The sequence below is a fragment of the Lepidochelys kempii genome, chromosome 5 (assembly GCF_965140285.1).
Source record: "Lepidochelys kempii isolate rLepKem1 chromosome 5, rLepKem1.hap1, whole genome shotgun sequence".
Lineage (NCBI taxonomy): Eukaryota > Metazoa > Chordata > Testudines > Cheloniidae > Lepidochelys > Lepidochelys kempii.
This window is the reverse complement of record NC_136384.1, coordinates 66,173,429-66,195,342: the sequence shown is the minus strand read 5'-3', so window position 1 is coordinate 66,195,342 and position 21,914 is coordinate 66,173,429.

The following is a 21,914-nucleotide window of genomic DNA, read 5'->3' as shown; positions in this document are numbered from 1 at the left end:
AATTTCAAACATTTCCAGAAGCTGTTTGGCAGGATCTCAGACTCCCTCCAGATCCCTCTGGAGGAAGTGAGAGAGCAACAGCACAAGCTGCTCAATATCCTGCATGCCTCAACACTGACAAAGGTAGCCCTCCCTATCAATGAGGCCCTCCTGGACCCGGCCAAGGTTCTCCAGTAGACCCCAGGATCCATCCTGTCAACTTGCAAGCAGGTGGACAAGAAATATTACATCCTTGCTAAGGACATGGAATTTCTCTTTTCCCACCTCACTCCAAACTCTCTGGTTGCCATGCAGTTCATGAGAAGGGACGCCAATACCACTCAAGGTCAACCCCTTATGACAGGGACTGGAAGTGACTGGCACTATTTAGTTGCAAGGCTTATTCCTGTGTCACACTTCAGTTCCAAATCTCCAGTTATGAGGCTCTCATGGTCAAATACAACTATGCATACTAAGATACCGGAATTCTGCCAGGATCTTCCCGACAAGGAAGAGCAACTCCAGGCACTCATATCTGAAAGACAGCTGTTGGCTTGTATGGCTTTACAAGCATCCTTGGGCTCTGCTGATATACCTGCCCATTCCATCATGACAGCCATAGTGATGAGATGAGCATCATGGCTACACCTATTCAGACTCCCTAAGGAAGCACAAACTACTGTTGAAGACCTACCATTTGAGGGCATAGTCTATGTATCTCACAGAGACACCCTTCACAAACTCCTATCCATGCCTATCAAAATAAAGGACTCGCTACTCTGATGGCCACAACCCAAAAATATCTGTGCCGGGGACCCTTTCCTTCAACCAGTATTGTCTCTGATACTAAGAACCAACACCTCCCTAACTGATTGGGGAGCACACCTTCAGATCCATACCGTGCAGGGCAGGTAGTCCTTAGTAGAATCCACCCTACACATCAGCCTACTAGAGTTATGAGCTGTGTGCAGTGGCTGCTGGCATTTTCTACCATTGATCAGACATTGCACTATAAGAGTTATGACATAATATCACCAGTATGTTCTACATCAATAGGCAAGACGGAGTGAGAGTTCACTTTCTATGCTCAGAAGCACTGAAATTATGGAACTGGTGTATCCAGCACAACATCAGCATTTCAGCCACATACCTACCTGGACACCAGAACACTGCAGCAGATTTATCGAGCAGGAGATTCTCCCAAGACCACGAGTGGTAGCTAGATACGCAAACCCTACGCCACATATTCAGCCGCTGGGGATTGCTATCTACAAATCTATGCCACACCAGAGAATGCCAAATGTCTTCAGTTCTGCTCAAGAGCAGGCCTAGATCTCAGATCCCTGGAAGATGTGTTTCTCCTCACATGGGATGCTCTGCTACTGTACACCTCCCCTCCCCCACCCTTTCCTCTCTTGTTCAGATTGCTTCATAAGATGCAAGAGGACTGAGCCTGAGTCGTCGTCATAGCTCCAGCATGGCCACAACAGATTTGGCATACTTACCTCCTTCACATGACAGTGTGTCCTCCTCTCACAGGTGTGGGTCAAATCCTCCATCCCAATCCGAAGCTCCTCCATCTGAAAGACTGAATCTTCCATGTTTTTGGGATTCAGAGGTGACCTGTTCAGAGGCAGTAAAAGACATCCTCCTGAATAGCAGATGTGATACAACTTGCTGCATTTCTCTCCAAAATGGACCTGGTTCCGATCCTGGTGCACCACCAATCACATCACAGCAATGAATGCTCCTTTACCGCTCACCCTAGACTATATTTTACATCGTAAAAGATCAGGGTTATCCACCAGTTCCATTTGTGTACACTTGGCCACCATCACAACATTCCACTCCAATATAGCCTGCCACTCCATTTTCACCCACCCACTCATGAAGAGATTCCTGAAAGATCTCCAAAACCTTCACCCTCACATACGAGATCCCACCCCAGCTTGGAACCCTGGCCTCACCTTGCACTGTCTCACCAGATCACTGTTCGAGCCCATGGCAACATACTCTTATATTCATCTGTCCCTGAAAACAGCATTTCTTTTCACCATCACCTCTGCCTGACAGGTAGGAGAAATTGGTGCTCTCGTGGCATACCACCACCCCCCACCTCCCAAGTTTTTCATAAAGACAAGGTCACATTATGTCCACATCCAAAATTCTTAGCCAAAGTACTGTCTTTTTTCCATTTAAATCAACCTATCTGCCTTCCCTGCTGCTTCCCAAAACCACATAGCAACCAGCAGGAAGCGGTTACATATATTGGATGTCAGGCAAGCATTAGCCTTTTACTTGGACAGAAATTGTAAATCTTTATGAAATTGCCACACTTATTCTTCTCAACAGCCAAAAGATCAAAAGGCACAATCATTTCCAAACAACACCTTTCCAAGTGGATCTTGCAATGTATACACCTTTTCTACCAACTACACAATCGACAACCTCCTCCTGGAACTTGAGCACGTTCAACACACTCTATCCACCGCGATTGCCTTTCTCAACAATCTCCCAGTTACTGACATTTGCAAAGTGACCTCCTGGGCCTCCACAGATACTTTTAGCCAACACTATATAAATACCCATGGCGCTACATCAGATGCCCTACTAGGATACACTGTCCTATCATCTGCATTAAATGCTGTTCCAAAGCCTCAGTCTTCCAATTAGAGGTACTGCTATATAGTCACCTACAGTGGAGCACCCACAGAGAAATCACTCAAAGAAGAAGAGAGAGTTACTCACCCTGTACCATAACTGAGGTTCTTCGAGATTTGTGTCCCTGTTGGGGCTCCACGGCCTGCCCTCCCCTCTGCTTCGGAACTGAAAGATAAGCTCTGCAGTGGAGAAGTAGTGGAGGGAAGGGGGGCTTTGGACCACACAGCGCCATATATGCATGCCTCTCATGGCGCAAGACAGGGAGGAGTGCGTCTGTGGGCCAGTGGGCACTGCTACCAAAGATGTCCCATCCCAAGTGCCACACCTACAGTGGAGCACTCCTAAGGATGCACATCTGGAAGAACCTCCGCTACTGCACAGGGTGAGTAATCCTCTCTTCAGCTACTTCATTCCCCCATTCTTGGGGTTCCCCCACCCCCAAACTCCCTACACACACAGTATGGCTGCCCCACCCCTTCTGAAACATCCTTAACACTTCATACACCTTTGGTCAGATGACACTCCCAGTAACAGCAACAGCCGCTTAGGAGCAACATAGCAAAAGGGCTACTAGCGAGCATCATACTGAAAGCTTTTTATTTAATAAACTGTGGTTACACAGAGAATGTAGTGGCCTGAAGAGAAATGCAAATGACCTGAAGAAATTGTAATTATATCAGACTCAAACAGAAATAGTGTATTGCTTTATGGGATTCACTTAGTCAGAGTAAATTAGATGTCTTTGTAGAAAATGTGAGACCAAACTTGACGTAAGTGACTCTTTCATTAATTGCAGAGTCTGAGTCCAACAGGAATATTTGTATGGCCTTTTTCAAATCCCAGTAGAAATAAGTTTTCCTGTGCATTGTTTGCAATGCAAACACTGCAGTATTTTACTATTAAGAGTGGTTCTCAAACTGTGGTCCAGGCAGCCCACAGAGAGCTGACAAGTCATATGTTGCTGACCCCTTCCCTTTGTTCCAGCTGCATCTACTGTTGGAGAACCTGGATGTCTGTTAAATCATCTGGAAGAGAGGAGGGTGAGCTAGCCTATCTGCCTCCACTAGGAGCTTCTGCTGCACAGGTGGAGAGGATATAGGAAACGCTTTCAGGGGCCAGAGCCACCAGTAGGACTGGAACCAAGTGTCACCAATGGAACTGCTGCTCCTATTGACAGAGGAGGGTGGAGAGAAGGGAATCAGGTGGCAGCGTGTTCAGGGAAGCAGAAGAGTAATAGGCAGCATGTGAAGGAGGAAGGAGGACTAAGTGATGTAGGTAAGCATGGGCAGGGGGATGATGATGACGACTAAGAGTGGAGAAAGATAAGCAAGGGGAGAGACTGGACCAGATGGGAGGGGGAGAAGAAGGGAAGAGCAAATGTAGACATTGTAAAGACAAATCACTTATCACATTAAGCAGCTAAAAATATGGATGTACAGCCCTTTCCTAATAATATTTTTTCATGTTAGTTGCCATAGGGATAGAATGAATAGTGAAGTTCATAGGCGGGCATCCACAAGACAATCTCTTTCTTAAGATGCAGACCACGCAATGAAAAATTTGAGAACCCATGTACTACTACTGTAAAAGGACCCATTATTTTCTAGTCACTTATACTATGTTTGTATTTCTTCCCCCAAAGACAATGAAAGGTAAAAACACAAAGTATTGTGTTAATAATCTTTCAGTTTTAATCCTCTCTGGTTTTATTTGTAACATATAAGGAAATTTATTTTTTTAAATATTACATTATATACATGTTAAACTGACAGGCCTTTTTAACCCTCTTCTCTGCAACATGTAAATGACCATCCCATCTTTTCCCAAAAGTTGTACATTTCAAGAAGGTGCTGATGTGTCAAAAAGCCTACATCCCCTCTATCTATTACATCAAACACGATTGTAATGAAACATTAATACTTATATGTTGTTATGGGAAATAAAGGATATTTTAGCTAGCTGTTTGCCACGGCTTTCTTTATACTCTGCTGCCACTTAGTTGAAATGAAATTTGTCATTGTTGGAATCTTCATTTTGAATTTTAGTTTGAAAAATATCTACTGTACATATATAGTAATTTTCTTAAGGATAGTTATTTGCAAATATTATATACATGGATCAGCTGAAATGTTGCCACCTCTTGCATGAAATGCTGCACTGCAGCACATTAGGAATGTATGCAACTGAAATTTAGCATGGAGAATTAAAGTAGACAGAATATAATTACTCAGATTGGAATTTGACCAAGATTAGACCGATTTTAATGTTTTATGTCTCACTCAGTAGAGTGCACTTACAGCAGAGTATTCCTGAGAACCATGACAGTGCATTGGACTAGTACTGTTGGAAAGAGAGAAATACTGTCTATTGAACTGCTAATACTGTTTAGTGGTTTTGCTTCAATCCCAATAAGGATGCATCTCTATGACCCAATGTATGAAACGAAAGAAAATTCCTTGGTGCTTGTTTAAAACACTTTCATTTTGATACCACAGCAAACTGAAAAGCATTTGTGATTGTATGGAAATGTGAGAGCGGAAGGGCTGTTTCTGAGGACATAAATACTTTTTCTTTCCTATTCACATTTACATTGATTACTATTAATGTTTATCCTATATAAAATACCTTGTAATTATAAACATAAAAATATAATGTATGCAATACATATGTACTTGATGTATGAAAGTCAAAAAGAGACAAAACAATAGAATATAAATATATGAGGAAACACTGAGCAATCAGGATAAACTCACATTAAAAATATAGCATATATGATCTAAGGCTTCAGAAGTGACATTTGTATACAAAAACTAAATATTTGATGTGTACCAGAACCCTTCCCTTAAGCATATTTCTTGTAACTAAAATATATTATAATGAAGATGTAAACTTGTGAAAAATAAAATGTCAGTAGTTTCAATTTGCAAATTTTGGTGAGCTGCACATTTTAACATGATAAATAACTATCAAAAATTGAATTTTGTGTGATAAATTTCATAAGTATCTTAAAAGTTTGAATAGTGACAAAAACATCTCAAATTCTTATCTTTCAATCTGTAAAATATGTGAAGGAAAAAGAAGGTGGATTCCAATAGGCTGATTAAAGGTAGACCATTCCTGATGCTGCATGGAATTAAATATACTAATCAGATTCTGTGCTTAAGGGACAGAAATAGAAATCAAAAGAAGTGGAGCAGGCCAACACACTGAACAACTCTGTCTCTTCTCTTATCTTTACTTTTAATGTAACTAATTGTATTGACCCAGACTTTCGAGAAAAGATGGACAGTTGATAAAATATTTACCCAGGTGAGTTGTTTGTTGTTTTTCCTATTTTATTTTAGCCACCTATGGTGTCCTTTTCCTTCAATAATTGGAAAGATACATGTCTATAGTTATGCTATTATTGTTGACCTGGACTGAGAGTACAGAAAGGGATAAGTGCAAAGGGAAAAATTGTTTTAATTTGTTAGCCTGTTTAGCTCCAACAAGATACCCAGCATGTCCTTTAACTTAGAAAAGAAAATTACTCATGAAGCTTCTGTGTTAACACATGGGGAATGTGAACAGCTAAGAAAAATGGCTCATACGACTGTAAATGCTTCTATAAAATTCTTTTTTGTTTTAAAATAACTGGCCTAAATGTCTGAAATGAACTTTGTAGCTATATAATTATTGTAACTCATAGTCACATCTTCTGTATTTTTATAGAATATAGAAATTCTATAGTAATTCTACACAATAAGAAAAAAAGTTCAATTTAAGGAATCTGAATTACTTTTGAGTGTGTAATTTAATATTGTGATTTAAATGTGAATGAAGGTTTGCTAAATAGCATCAGATATTTTGAGTAGTTTTTTTTCCTGGTGCTAAATCTGGTATTTTATATATGAGATTTATATACAATATACTAATATACAAATATTTTACATAGCAGAAGGCATAACAAGCTAAAGTCTGTCTGCCCAGTTATTTATATTGCTCTCACCTGTAATACTAACTGAGCATTTTTCTGAAGGAAGTATATCTGTAGAGGATAGAATTCAAGGAGCAAGGGGTAGTGACTGTGTGGACTGATACAGGGAGAATGAAGAGGTGTGATGCTTAACCAGCATTGCCTCTTGCACTGCAGAGCTGATTACTAGTTTACCAACTCAGCAATATAGGACAGTAAGTTAACTAAAACTGGTTATATATTTTCTTGTCAACTCTTCTCTCTACAAAAGGTTTTTTTTTTCTCCTGCTGATAATAGCTCACCTTAACTGATCACTCTCGTTATAGTGGGTATGGCAACACTCATTTTTTCATGCTCTCTGTGTGTGTTTATATATATATCTTCCTACTCTATTTTCCACTGCATGCATCCAATGAAGTGGGTTTTAGCCCATGAAAGCTTATGCTCAATTATATTTGTTAGTGTCTAAGGTGCCTGTTCTTTTTTCAGAGGAAGTGTTTCCCTACTCCTGTATAAGAAGACAAGCACTTTACCATCAATCCTAATAAAAACAATTTCACCAAGAAACAGGTGTTTTCTCAACATATCTGGACAGAACTAAAAGTCAATTCAGGCAGGCCTATTAAATATTAAACACCACTCCATTCTATCACCATCGTCACCCCCCTCACTCACCTTTGAATCCTGTCCCATACAGACACACGACAGAGAGTGACCCCAGAAGTTTACCTCAGTGCTGCTCCATGGGTAGAAGGTGCTGTACAATGTAACTGAGCTGCTCTGGTTTATGGAATGAGAGCCTGGAGGATGTTGCGGGCGCTATGGTGCCACAAGCTACCAGGATGGAGTTTTTAACTATTGTATTTCATCTAAAATTGTTTGGTCTTTTTTTTTCTTTTTTACTTACAATCATAATGTTATTTTTATGTGTTCAATTGTCACAATAATCTCTGCTAAATGACAACCTGATTCTCATCCAAAGAAAATTGTAACTGACAGTGTGCAAACATTGCACAGTCTTTTCTGTGGGACTTGTGAATTGTAAATGTAATCAGGAAAGATTTAATATTAACAATATGCATGTTATGGTTGAAGGAAAAATAAAATGGACACTTGCTAAGTGCAAGGTTACAATAGACTCAGATGGTTTGGAAGTCAAATAGAGAGCAGCTTTTAGTGAGTAACCAACTGAACCAAATAAACCAGATGTAAAACAAACCCAACAATTCTTTACCCATAATATTAGTAACTACACTCAGGAGGCCACAATGTGTTTTTGATCTGTGGCCCATTTTGCAGAACAGCCTCACTGTCGTTGAAGCATTTGGGGTGTGCAAAGCCAGAGCTGGCTGACGCTATGGGTGCCCTATTTGTGACTGGCTGACCAGGCCACTGGTACAGCAATCATATTCTCCCTTATTGAAGTTGATGAAGATTTAGCCTGCAGCTACTAATAATTTCACATCCTTCTGCCCCGCCAAATGTGTAGCTGAGGCAGGATCACCTAACCTGGCAGCTATCTATCATGCTTTATCATCAAGGACTATCTGTCAAGCAAAAATGAATATAAAAATTACTATAAAACATATGTGCAGTACCACAAATATCCTATGAGCTTTGACAAAGTCATCTGCATCAAAAGGAGCTAATTCTGCTCCCATTTAAGCCATTAGGAGTCTTTCCATTGACTTCATTGGGAGCAGGATAGCGCCAAAAGACACTGAGACAAAAATGACAAAAGACGGAAAAAAGAAATGCAGCGAAGAATTTATTAAACTGACAGAACTTTTACAAAAAAAATTTATTCAATATACTGGAGGGTGTAAGGAAAGGAACTTAATCTTTTTTTTTTTAATTAAGCTAAGTGCAGAAGCCCTTTAAGTCGGTTACAAGGCATATATACAGTAATGGTACTATGAACATCTGTAATTCTTCTGAACTAATGTTGGTCATTGGAAAATATTAGAAGCCCCCTCCCCGTTAAGTCAACAGGAGCCCTGTTTATGGAATGTTTGAAGGATGAGTGAGGAGGGTCTTTATTGATTTCATTCTTTTGTACGATGCAGGGAGATGTATATTTACAAGTCAGCTTGGCCTAGTAGTAAAGGGGACTCAGGAGCGCATATATAGCTTTCACAACAGGAAATGACAGTTAGAAGTGGCTTGGTCACATGATGAACAAATGAAAGCTGAAAGTAAGTCTTTTTACTTTCTTGAAAGGGAAAAAAAGTCTTCCCTTTCCTTTCACCGCCCTTCAGTGACAGTCCAAGTATAATTTTAAATATAATTTTGCCTGTATTTAAACTACTTCTAGTTTTCAGTTAAAATAAAGTCCTCTTTGTCACATTTAAATAACTTCTGCTTTTAGCTCTTAATACAGTGAAGGGGTTTGGCTCTGGGTGAAGGACTACATGAAAGCTACCGTCAATTTGGCACAACCAGCTTCCAAGCTGCCAATCTAAAGCTGTTTCACACTGTCAGTCTGATGTTAGATTGTTCCATTTTCATTTTGTTACAGTATTAGCCATGCTAAGGTCTAGTAATTTGTTTGGGGGACCTCTTGACAACCCCTATGTGCTGCATAAGTGATGTTATTAATCCTGTGCGTAGTATTCTTTCCTGCAATTCAGTTTGGTGTTGGGAGGCACTGTGGAGTGGGAAACACCTTGTTTTGGATGAGATGGAAAACCAAGACCCAATATCTTTGGCTATTAAAAATCCCCTGGCATATTTCATATGGATAGAAGTGTTAATCATGGTGTGTTGGCCTGACCTCAGTTTGAGACTAATTCCCATACCTACTCTTTCATTTGGATATGCTATTCTTGTTTATTGCCTGTTCTGAACCAGCACATAATGTTGTTGGATGCTTCAAATTGTTGAAGAGTTCTGCCTAAGTGGAGGCTGCATTTCTGTGGGCAAATTATTTTCATGTTTTATGAAATGTTTCAGGATCTTGTTGAACAGAGGACTCACCCATTTGCCTTACCTCCCATTTCTTTTGTGGTGATGTTTATAGTACCAGTGAGTGTGCGAGGCACTCCGCTGAAGATATTTTAAAGAAAGCCATGTCTCTTCTCTTCTCTTGAGAGCATACAGTATAAGTGAAAACTTAGACAAGTGGGAATAAGGTGTAGAGTAGTAGAGGCAAGAGATAAGAAAAAAATTACTTAATTGAGGTCTACATGTCTTTGGCAGCGCATGTGTTTTTTCTTGTGTGTGTGAATTTGTGCATTTAACATAAAAAAAATTCTTTTTGCAGGCCATCCTGCAGAAATGGGTATTTAGGAGTGATTTAAATGAGATGACAATGCTGGTTTGGTGAACTGATGTTGGAAGGGCATTCCTAGAATAAGAGACAGTGTGGAACAAGGCATATGAGAAAATATGAAAGGTATCAAGAATATGAATCTCTCTGCCTACATAACTTGATGGAATGAGTGGACCCTAATTAGAGTTAACTGTAAGGTTATTATTGTTAGTAATAGAGTACAATCAATGTACTTGGCATTTTACAAGATGAAGAACAAGATCTGCTCTCTAACAGAAAGAGTTTAAATTTGAATACAGACAAGATGCAACAAAACAAAAATGGGTGTAGAGATCAACTGATTTTTGGGTGGGAGAGCAACACAGGAAGTATTCAGGAACAATGTGTGATTTAAGAATGTCTTTGAAGAAGGAGGGAGAGGGAGAGAGGATACTTGGGAAACAAGCAGTGACAGACTGTTGCAAACGTAGTTGGCAACATGATACAAGGAGCAAAGACAAGTTGGAGAAGGAGATGAACACAACAGTAAGGAGAGAGAGGATATTGAGGAGCTTAAGGAGTGAGAGAGGTAATGCAAGGCAATGAGAACAGAACAGTAGGTAGGGATAAGTTTATGTAGGGCACTGAATGTGAAGGCAAGGATGTTGAATTTGAAGACAGGAAATGATTTAGGGCCTGGTAAGAGATTCATATGGGAAAGGAAGGAAGGACAAGATGCAGGTTATTTTAGCAATGACATTTTGGTTAGCTAGGAGAACTAACTATTGTGCAATCACCAGCGCTATATGTTTCTGGAATGTGAAACATTTTAGCTAAAGGATTGAATAGGACTGTTCAATATAACACTGCTGTGTGTATTATGGCTACAGCTAGGCCATCTAAAACATACTATAATTAATTACAAAAAATATATACACTACTTTGAAGCTAATTTTTATCCTGAAAGAATTTTAAAACATTTTACAAAGGTATTTTTCTTCACTATAAAAAAATTAATACTGATTTATTGTTTCTTCTTTAGTTACATATTATTACACTATACTTTGTTCCTCCATATTTTTCTTTAATTTGCTATCTTTCTGCCCTTTCAAGCCAGTGACCATTATTGTAATGTCACTTTTCTGCATGTTTTTAATATTTATTGCTATCTTGAAGAAGGTCAAGTTTTTAAAACATAATAAAATAGATTTAACTGTGTTCCACAACCTAAAATTTTAATTCATACTACCAGTTAAACAAACAAAAAAAAAAACTCTTACAGCAATTCACACCTACCAGAGAACAGTGGGATCTCAAATATATATGTTGTTAAGACTGTTTCTTTGGTCTAAGAGAGTTAATACCAAGGCTTGTAAGAAGTAATTGCCTCTTCTTATAAACAGGAACTAGAATGGTGTTCACAACAAAGATATGGACAGAAGCTTTAATTAGCTTTATGGTTGTGGATAATCTTTCATGCATGTCTGTTAGTTAAGGAGATATAAATTTGAGTCACTTATTCTGAGCCAGCCAGAATGCTGCTGCTTATATCAGGAATAACCTTAGCACATAGAGCTCTATGCCAATACATCTCGGGCTCAATCCTGCAAACTGCTGAGCACCCTTAACTCCCATTTGAGTTGATGAGAGTTATCAATGCTCAGCTTCTCACAAGACGATCACAGCAATGCACAGAACTGAGTCCTAGTTAAGGGTCTTATCTTGCAATACTTATCCCTTCAAGTAATCTTTACTGCAATCAATGGGACTGCTCATGTGACTAAGGATTACAGGTGATAAGATTCCTAATTTTCATCAAAATTTACAAATCTAGGGTGTGGAACCAACAAAAAACAAGTAAGTATGCTGGTACAGTGAAAGGAAAAAATAACATGTGAGAAGAAGCACAGTGAAAAAGCTGTGAAGGAAAAAACACCCAGCAGTCACCTCAACCATAAGATTTTTGCCTATTCTCTTACCTGAATCAATGAATCTGACAGGAGGAAAAAAAGCATAAATAATATCAGGAGAAGTAGTAGAAATAGCAACATTATTGTTGCTCATTTATGTGCTTTTTAGGATTTACTTGCCAATTGTTTTCTGACCCTGGGGATCAAACAGAGACACCTCACAGAGTCCACAACTTTAATAATAACAACACACAAATGTAAATAGATAAACAAGCATAGTCTCTATCACAAAGGGGTAACTGTAGCCAATCACCCTGACTGAATCACACATTATCCAGCTTTCCTTGTGAGGGAAAGAAGCCACCAACCAGTTTTAACCACCTGAGCCACCAGACCAGGACCCTAGCCTTAGACTACAAGCCAAAATCTCTAGCTTCATCAAGAAGAAATTAGAGTTGCCATTAGGCCAAACCATGGCAGTCTCTGCTGGTTGATACCACTAGTGCATGATGAAGCTTGAAAAATAACTCTTAATAGAACTCAGGTCACCAGAGTGCCTGTCTAGTGCACTATCCACGTGGCCACACTTCCTCCCCAGTACTGATATTTGTTGAATTAAGCTTGAATACACCCAGACAGTGACACTTCCTGTAGGGAAAGATTTGGAAAATTCTTCAAAAAAAAAAAAAAACCCCACCAACTCACCAACACTGAAAGGACCTCGCAAATGAAACTTCTACTTTGTCATGGAGCTGCACCCCTATGAATTGTGAGCAGCACTCTTTTTGGTTTGACACACCAGACTAGCCTTAATTTGAAATCTACTCTTCCATTTAGCAAGTTTTATATCTGGAGAGGAGGTGCCTCTATATGTGCGCGCACAGCTTATATTCAGCCTTTTTGTTTGTTTGAACTACAGAGCATCATTTCCTTGTCTAGTAAAATGTTCATTTTAAAAAAAGAGCACTCTTTAAGTAGCACATCAAACAAGTGATGTGGCTGAAATGCCCCATCAGAAAGCAATATATTCACTACACAGCCGCTTTCTCAAACTCAGCTTGCATCATAAAATATTGTATTCCAGTGCTAACGTCAATATTTGTCCTGACAATAAGCACCAACAGCCTATTTACAAGGCTATACTTAAATTATATAGGATTTTAATTGTTGATAAATGCATTTATTATATGTTATAGGGCACTGTTGATGTACACAACACTTTACAAAACACAAAGTATGTTTTGAGGGCTACAGGAGAAGTATCTACGGGAAGTATCTATGCTTCTCACAGGGGTTTTTAATTTGTTGGTGGCTCAGTTGTTTGCTGTCTTATGTGACTATACAAGGTGGTCAGAGAGACAAGGTGGGTGAGGTAATAGCTTTTATTAGACTAACTTCTGTTAGTGAGAAAGAGAGACAAGCTTTGGAGCCACACAAAGCTTTTCTTCAGGTCTGGGAAAGGTATGGCTTCACAGCACATGCAAGGTGTAGTTAGAACATATTCTAAAGGGTCATTCAAGGTAGAGTGGCCCGTTAACTCCTCTGTAATCATAGGACAAAAAGAGGGGGTTAGGGGGGTTACAGATTGTTGTAATAAGCCATAAATCCCAGTGTGTCTGTTCAGTCCATGATTTTTTAGTGACTAGCAGAGCTCATAGGCTCGTCTTTTGAAAGCGTTGTGCAGTTTTTCTTTGAGGATGAGTACTAATAGGTCAGATATGGAATGATTGCATTGTGAAAAGTATTCACCCACAGGTGATAGGCTGTTTTTGTCTTTTATCATTTTCCTGTTTGAGTCCAAAAGGGCTACAACTACACTACATATGCACAAGGTGATGTAAGTTGTTCTCTTGTTCCCTTGCATGGACTACCCACATTGTGGGTAGCAGCCTCCTTGGGGTTGCTACACCCACTCCAATACAAAAGGGCAAGGAGTGGATGGAGCTTTGGCTCAGGTCTCCCATCTCCACTATACCCCCAGCACAGATGAGGAAGTAAGCTGCACCAGGTATGATGCTGGTGAGAGTTATTTCTACCATACATCCTAAAGCAAGGGAGGAACCAGGTATCGGATTGTGACCTTGCCTCTGAAAATCTCACTAGGCCCTACCTGCATCCTTAGCGTCTAAATAGATTTGAAAATCTGGCCCTGATTGACCAAGTGAAACAACTAGATGCTTAAGCTGCTATTTCCAATTCAGAATTCCGATCAGTGGGCTTATGGACTCAGAAAGAGAAGCCAAGTTAGAGAAAAGAAAGCAACCTTGCAGTTGAATAGGGAATAATTTTTATGATTCAATGGTTTTTTTTCCCCACCCAGGAGAGTAAAATCTGGATGTCCTCAGGTCTCAGAAATGAGCAGAAAGAGAAGAAAAAGCTGCAAGGGCAGAAAAAGCTCAGATCCCAGAGAATGTAAGTTCATGAAATGGTTAGTTTGAATGTATAGCACAATGTCTGGTCATTCTCCAGACATTGTCTAGAAATACTTGAGTTATAGTAACATAATTAAAACAAGATTAAAGACAGATATCAGTGCATCTTAGTTCCCTAAAGTTATTTCCTGCTTAGGCGATCAGTTTTCTGCTTATGCCAAGGCATCCTTATTAAATAATTATAAATAGAGGTGGTTTCTTCCCGAGACTTGGTTTGTTGTTGGGTTGCTCTCCTGTCTCTTTCTGGGCATGTGCAGGCAGAGGTAGTATTGTTTAAATGTCCCAAATTTATTTCAGACTTCTTGTGTGCAGAAATTATAGTATGGACAAAAATGAGAACAATATATTTCTGAAAATTAATAAAGTATAATAGCAGAACTAATCCTGGTTAAGTAGATGCTACTATAATCTATTGTCCTTGCTATTTAAAATCTATTCAAAAAGGTCTCAAACAAGACAGATTTTCATGTAATTTACAGAACAAATCTTGCACAGAACAACTCCCATTGGGAAACAGTGTTCTCTAATAGTTAGAACATTATAATGCCTGGGTACTTTGCTACTGACTTGCTGTGTTACCTTGGCTAAATTAATTAATTACCTTGTTTGCTCATCTGTAAAAGGATTATAATAAGTACAAGTCCCATGTAACGTACCCAAAATTGCAACCATGCAATAGGATATTGATTGTTCCACTGTGTGCTGAGGAGAGGAACAAAAATCCCACGGGAGAGAGAAAGAAAAGTAGATCTTTCTAAATGAACACATTATAGCATAGTACATTTGTACTGTGTAAAATCTCATGTGTGAGCATTTTAAAGACAAAATTGTATGGTTCTTACTAATTTCATGTGAGTAGGTTGATTTTTAGTGTGAGAGACACTGTTTACTTGGCTTTATATTGTAAAACAAATAAATTACATTTAAATAAAATGTGTAGTCGAGTGATAGTAAAAAGAAGAAAAATAGGTCAGTTCTTGTGGTATACACAGTATTTCTAAAGTATAGCTCCTCAGTGACATAAGCACTGAATATGAAAAACACTGTAAGGCCTTATAATACATTTCAAGATGCTGCTTACACAGACCACTGCAAAAGCCTTTCTTCCTTTTTTCCAATTTAGATGAACATTTGCCAGCCATCTGTAAATGCCAGCAAAATGTAAAAGGCCTTAAAAATAAAGCAGATGAGGACCCAGTGGAAACTAATTTCCCTGAGCCAGTGGACATGGAGAGATCTGAAGAAAACAGGAAAGATCACTCTTGTACACCAATGACTGGGCAACAGAATAACTCAGGTGCATGTGAAGATAAAGAACAAGAAAATACAGATGACAGTGAAAAAGAAGGAGGGAAAGAAAAAGATTGCCCTCCACCAGCATTCTCTCATCAACAGGAAGAGGTCCTTGCAGTGGTAACCTTTGATGAATCAGAAGCCTTATCAACAGGAAAAATTACACTGAAGCACAACCCAAGCTCTGCAGAACCCTTTGATTTGGCTAGTGAAGTACTTACTGCAGAATTAAAATGTGGTGGTTTTAATATGAAAGTAGAAATTAAGAAGGGCCTATTATTTGATTCTGGAACAAGCCTTGTAATTGAGAAAAAGAAATGTCCAAAGAAGAGAAAGTGCTATCGTGACAAGCAATACCAGAAAAGCCACTATTCCAAGTGCCATAAGTGTCAGGATCCATCAACTGCCCATTCTATAGATGACAATGAAAATTACAAAGCATCCGCTAAACACAAAATACAAATTGCCAGCAACAAGAACACCTCACTGAAAGTGAGCATTGTAGGAAAGGAAATTAAAGTGAAATACAATAATAGAAAGCAGAGTCCAATCATTCATATAGAACCAGGTGAACACACACAGACAAGTGGCAAAACTTGCAGCAGGAAATATGGAAACACTTATTCCAGTGATACAGAATATTCTGTAACAGAGGTATCTTGCAGCACTGATTACGAATCAGATTTTAGCCTTCATGAAAAGGAAGAGTCTTTTACAAACTATACATGTCCAGACTGGTATCTACTTCTTCCTCCACCTGAAGAGTTTGCTGACAGCAAAGAAATATGTTTAGATACCACTACAGAGGTTGCATCCTTACTCCCAATCAGTGATCAAAAAGAACCTGACACCTTACCTGCAGTCTTACCAGCTTGGGAGGAAGGAAATCATATCTGTAAACAGAAAGAACCTGGGACTGAAGACTTTGCCAGTGAAAAGGAAGATTTCTGTAAAGACAATAATATAAGAAAGATAATTTTCTCAGAATTTAGTTATAATGGGGGTTGTCCTTTAGATACTAATGGTTCAAGTGAAAAAATCTTTGGTAAAGAACCTATTGATGAGGCCAATGAAGCAGGACAAATAAGAAACAGTCTCATTGACATAAGGAACACTATATTAGCTTCACACCCAGAGCCAAAAGCAGTTAGAAGAAAGTCTTTTCCAGATGTCACCATTGATGTATTGTCACCAGTTCACCACAGAAGGGATTCTGGCTTTTATTCATTGCCATCTTTATCCTTAAAAGTACTGCCCAAGCAGGCCAAAGCAGTAGATCTTTACAGCAAGAATACTCAGACTCATACCAGCTGTACAGAACTTTGTAAGTGTTTCAGCTTCACATCAGTCAGCAGTCCGAGAGCTCTCAAGTCTTATCAGTATGCCTTCACCTCCTACAATCATGACATGACCATTTACCATTCTGAGCCGGAAGGAAGTATAGATGATGCTTTCTTCTTCACTCACTATGAAGACTATATGGGGCACTGTAAAGAAATGGAAGCGACATTAGTGGAAACATCTCATTCCGGCATCAATTCAAATGTAGAACAGAAACTGGAGCATAAATACTCAGAGCCTCTCCAGAACCTTGCTGTATGTGATGAACACATTGAGTTTACAGAAAGTGGTTTTGATGAGGAGACACTAGAGAGTGATCATCACTTTGATGTACAAGGCCATGCTGAAGTACAAAATAAAGCCCTGATATTTCAAGTCCCTTCCCCTTCCAGAAGCCCTTCAAATGGCCACATTAGTGACAAAAGCATAGCTAACACAGTAGCCATAGACTGCATCCAAAGCCAACATTCAGCATTACAACCAAGTAAGTGTGTTCATCCAGCTACCCCAGATCCTGAGGTAACGATAAAAAAACGGAAAGGATCAGTGATGACTGTAAAAACTGGAGAGCGAGAGCAAAGGCTCATCATTCAAGGCGACAAGAAGGGGATAGCTGATTCTTTTGGCTCTGGGATAAAAAATGAGCCTAAGCTACCCTGCAGCATACGAGAAAAATCATTTATGTCCCTTTTGTTGGATGCTGAGGAGTCAGATAGAGATAATGAATTACAGAGCTTTTCTGAGGTCCAGGACACATCTAGGAATATTCCTGATGAAGCCAATTTCCATGATGATTCCACACATATTACTTCAGTGTCCAGCTCCTCAATGCCTCCTGAAGATAAGCAAGTTTGCATTGAGGGTACATTTACCAAAGAAACAAAAGAGAACCTTTGCAGTGAACAAGAGATAACAAGCCAAATATCTGATCATTTAAGAACAGAGCCTGTAGCATGTCAGATAGAGCAGTTAGTTAAATCCAGCTCTGAAGAAACGGAGAAAAAATGTGAGACAAAGGATTGTTGCCAAAACACAGACACACCAATGTCACCAAGAAAGCAGATTAGTCAAAAAGGTAGGCATTCCAGAATTCTCTGCATGATTAATCCTTTTGCATATGCTGCACATTTGGGGAGTGGCTTAGCCCTTCGTGCTTTGGCAATTTATAGCTAGGAAAAAACAGGTGAATATTAATATACAAGGGTCATACTGCTTCCTAATCCCATTCTGTCATCTCCCTGGTGATATGCTTAGCTATTTGATTGTACTCTGCTCATCACTCCCTTCTCTGTAGAATCAGGCAGGCCAGTAGTTTATTAACAAAAGAACACTTTAAAACAGCTTTGCTACACAGAGTTTGACATATTCTAACAAAGCACTACCAAGTATCCTCCTAGTGAGTAAAGCAAATACCAGATCAGGATTAATATAGGTGTCATGAGACATGTCCTCAGAGCTCTGTACTATATTTAGAAACCATGTAAGTATGGTTAAGGATGCATGTGGTCTAGTGACCTCAGCAAAAGACTGAAAGCCAGGCACATCCTGGTTCTAATCTTGGCTGAGCCTTCAGCACATTAGATGACCTTAATCAAATCATTTGACTTTCCTTCTGCCTCTCTCTACCTATCTGAGAAAATGGGGTACAGAGAGGTATTTTTTTTTAAGTAAGATGCTGCATCCGTTCTGAAATTTCCTATTTATCTTCCTTTCTACCATCCATACATCCCTTCCTTTCTACCATCCATACATCCCATAAGAATACCTGGGTAACAATTTAAAAAAATTGTATCATAGCAATGTAAAAGACTGAGTTATCTAGTCCCTTTCCTTAACAGTTCTGAGTTGTTACCAACTATATATAGATCATCCTTCGGAAATTCAGCTGACATTTTTTTTTTGTTTAATTTTATATCTCCCAATGTAGTAACCATGATCCCTCCTTAAATCTTTCTTAAAATGTTTAGATATTTAACTTTACATCCTTGAAATGAGATTTTCAAAATGCTCAGCATTGGCCTAACTCTGCGCCTATTGAAGTTAATGGTAAAACTCTCATTGATGTTAATAGGACCAGAGGAAAGCCAACGAGAGTTTTACCATTAACTTCAATGGGAGCGGAGTTAGGCCGGTGCAATGCACTGTTGAAAATAGTGCCCTATATAAAATTAACGTTCCATTACAGACCAAAACAGGGGAGGGGACCAAAGCAATGGTTGGGTGGGAAGGGTAAATCAGGGAATTGATAGTAGTGAAGTATTATATGAGAAGAGGCAACTGACTGGATCCCTTAACCATTCATTTCCAGACATTATTAACATTTAGGGAGGTATTTTTAAGGTTTAGATTTTTGTAAAGCAAGTATAACGAGGGGAGGGGGACTCCAGTGAAACATACATTCAACCACAATTTTTTTAACAAAGATTTTTGATAGTGAATTACACTGCATTTGTATTGTGTAAACATATCATGAGTATCAGTTGCTATGGGGAAGAGGGCAGTTGCCCCTCCGTTGACTTTTCATAGGCATGTATGTTTCAGTATGTCTTCCACTACCCTCCTACCCAGTCTCCCAACTTTGCAGGATACAATGTAATGTTCTATATTCTGACACAACTTTGCCCTCTCCAGAATTTGTTTGAAATAATGCACCAGAAACACATAGACAAGTGCGCCTCTGGGCCACGCATTCAGTCTTTAGAAGTCCTTTCCAATGGCCTGAAAAGCATGATCTTTTCTTTCTTTGAATCCAAAATAATTCTTAAGATCCTGATTCTACCACACACATTTGTGAGGAATGGTATCCATTGATTTTGCTGTTGAATAAGATACTATATAGCGTAAATAAGGGTCACAGAAGCAGGCTTTTAATCATTTTAGGATATGGCAACATCCTGCTCCGTCAGGCAACTGGTCAAGTGCAGCCATTTCATTGAACAGTCTGCAGATAGAGAGGCTGTGTGTGGCTTACCACACCCAACAATGGACTGTACTTGAAAGGGACATATATAGCAGTTTCAATGAAGAAAAAAAAAAGGGAGAAAAGAAGGAGAAGGAAAAAAAAAAAAGTCCAGGCCAAATAAAATTCCAGTAATATGTTTCCTCTAGTTTTATTTACTTTTCCTGGTAGCAGCAGGATTTAGTTATAGATCACCATTGAAACAAAGCAGCAGTTCCCATGTTTCCTGGAAAAACTTTGAATAAGTGAATTACTATATTTGTTCTTAAGCCCATGGTGGCCTTCCGAAGTTTAAAAAAAGAAAGGAAACAACCCACCACCACCTTAATCTAGTGGTGTTGTACCACCATGACATAGAAAAGATACCACCATCCAGTGTTGTAACAAGCACTAATGAAGAGTAGCATGTGCAACAATGGCTAGGTACAACAAGGTCCGGTTATAGGGAAATATCCTTGTTTATGTTTCTTTAATATTAATATTTAATCATTCAGCATCCAATACTCTACATGAAAACCAAGATATATCAATTTTTATAACATAAATATTAAAGCTGCTTGTGAATTTTCCATCAAAATTTTTTTTCAATGGAAATTATGGTTTTTGCAAAATCAAAATTTTCTGTAGGAAAATGACATTTTGTGCCTCTCGCCCTTCCCCTCCAAAAAAAAATTCTGTTGGAAAAATTGAAAGAGAATATTTAGTTTCAAATCAGATTGATTCAAATAGAAATATTTTGTTTTGTGAAACCATATCAACACATTTCATTGTGGGTGAATTCAATGTTAATCTTTGTCTGCCTGCCTCAATTGCCATGGTACCTCATGCCCCTATTCTCCTTCTGGGGTGGGATGTCTGGTTGGAGATCATATGATGCAATGTAGTCTTCCCTCTGACTGAGCTGCAATAATGCATCATGGGATATCAGTGATTTCAATTCATCATGGAACCTATAGACTGGCTAGGGAGACCAACCCACAGAAGAGAATGGGGACGTGAAGCACATGAAGTACAGCTGACATGACATACCATGATGGCTCAGGCAGATGTAGTTTAATATTGAACTGATCCGACTTTTTGATTTGGTTCAACAAATGAAACCAAACCCGTTCAGTTCAGGAATGTCAAATCATCCCATTTCAATTTAAAATGTTGAAATGAAATGATAGCTCTAATAAATATATTGAGCGTCAGCGTTCCAGATAACATGTTATCTTTAAAGTATGCCACCCAGAAAAAAGCTTCCTTAATTTGAATATTGTTTTCAAAACTTTATTGAAACTAAATTATCATTTTAAGGATATAAAATATATGGGGGGAAAGTTTTTTTTCAAACATTAAATTATATCAAAAATATTTCCATCATTTGCCACCAAACAAGCTACCCTCGTAGAATTTAGTTTCCTGCCACTCAGCAGAAGGTCTGTCTGTCTGGAATAGAGGCACAGTGGCATAAACCTTGATCATCCAGGGATTGACAACCATGTAAAGAGGCTGTTGGGACAATGGTGCTTGGAAGAGGCACTCATTCAGCTCATCCCCAATGGAGTTCCAGATAGATTAGGTCTCCCTAGAGCTACTCTCTCCTGTCATCCTTCCTGCCCTCTCTGCTTAGACATCTTTGTCCTCCCAGGTATAAATAGATGCAGCTAGCACCCCTGGCACTTATGGAAATGAATTTACCCAGGGTCTTTTTTTCTAGATTTGTTTTTAATGTCTGAAATAGCAATAAAGTAGTACTACTACATTTATCATTTGCTTAGAAATAAATTAATATGGAAGTATTCTACTTTGAGTTTTGTACATCTTCTTAACTGCCTTTTCTCCTTGTTATATTTTTGAGGCCACATTTTTAAATAAGGGCACCTGAGACTCATGCTTTACACATACACATAAATGCACAGATTGCTTTGCACATGCAAAAAACATGCTTGTGTTTGCAAATTGAGGGATTATGCAGGCAGATGGCTATGTAGGTGCTTAACTAGCTATCTGCATGCACAATCTGCTTTATGTGTACAAGCATGGCAATTACACACACACACATTTTTTCATATAAGCCTTGGATATCTTTTTTAAATGTGGCCCATTACTATTTAAAATGCTATTTGCTATTTTGATTTTCTGTCCCTC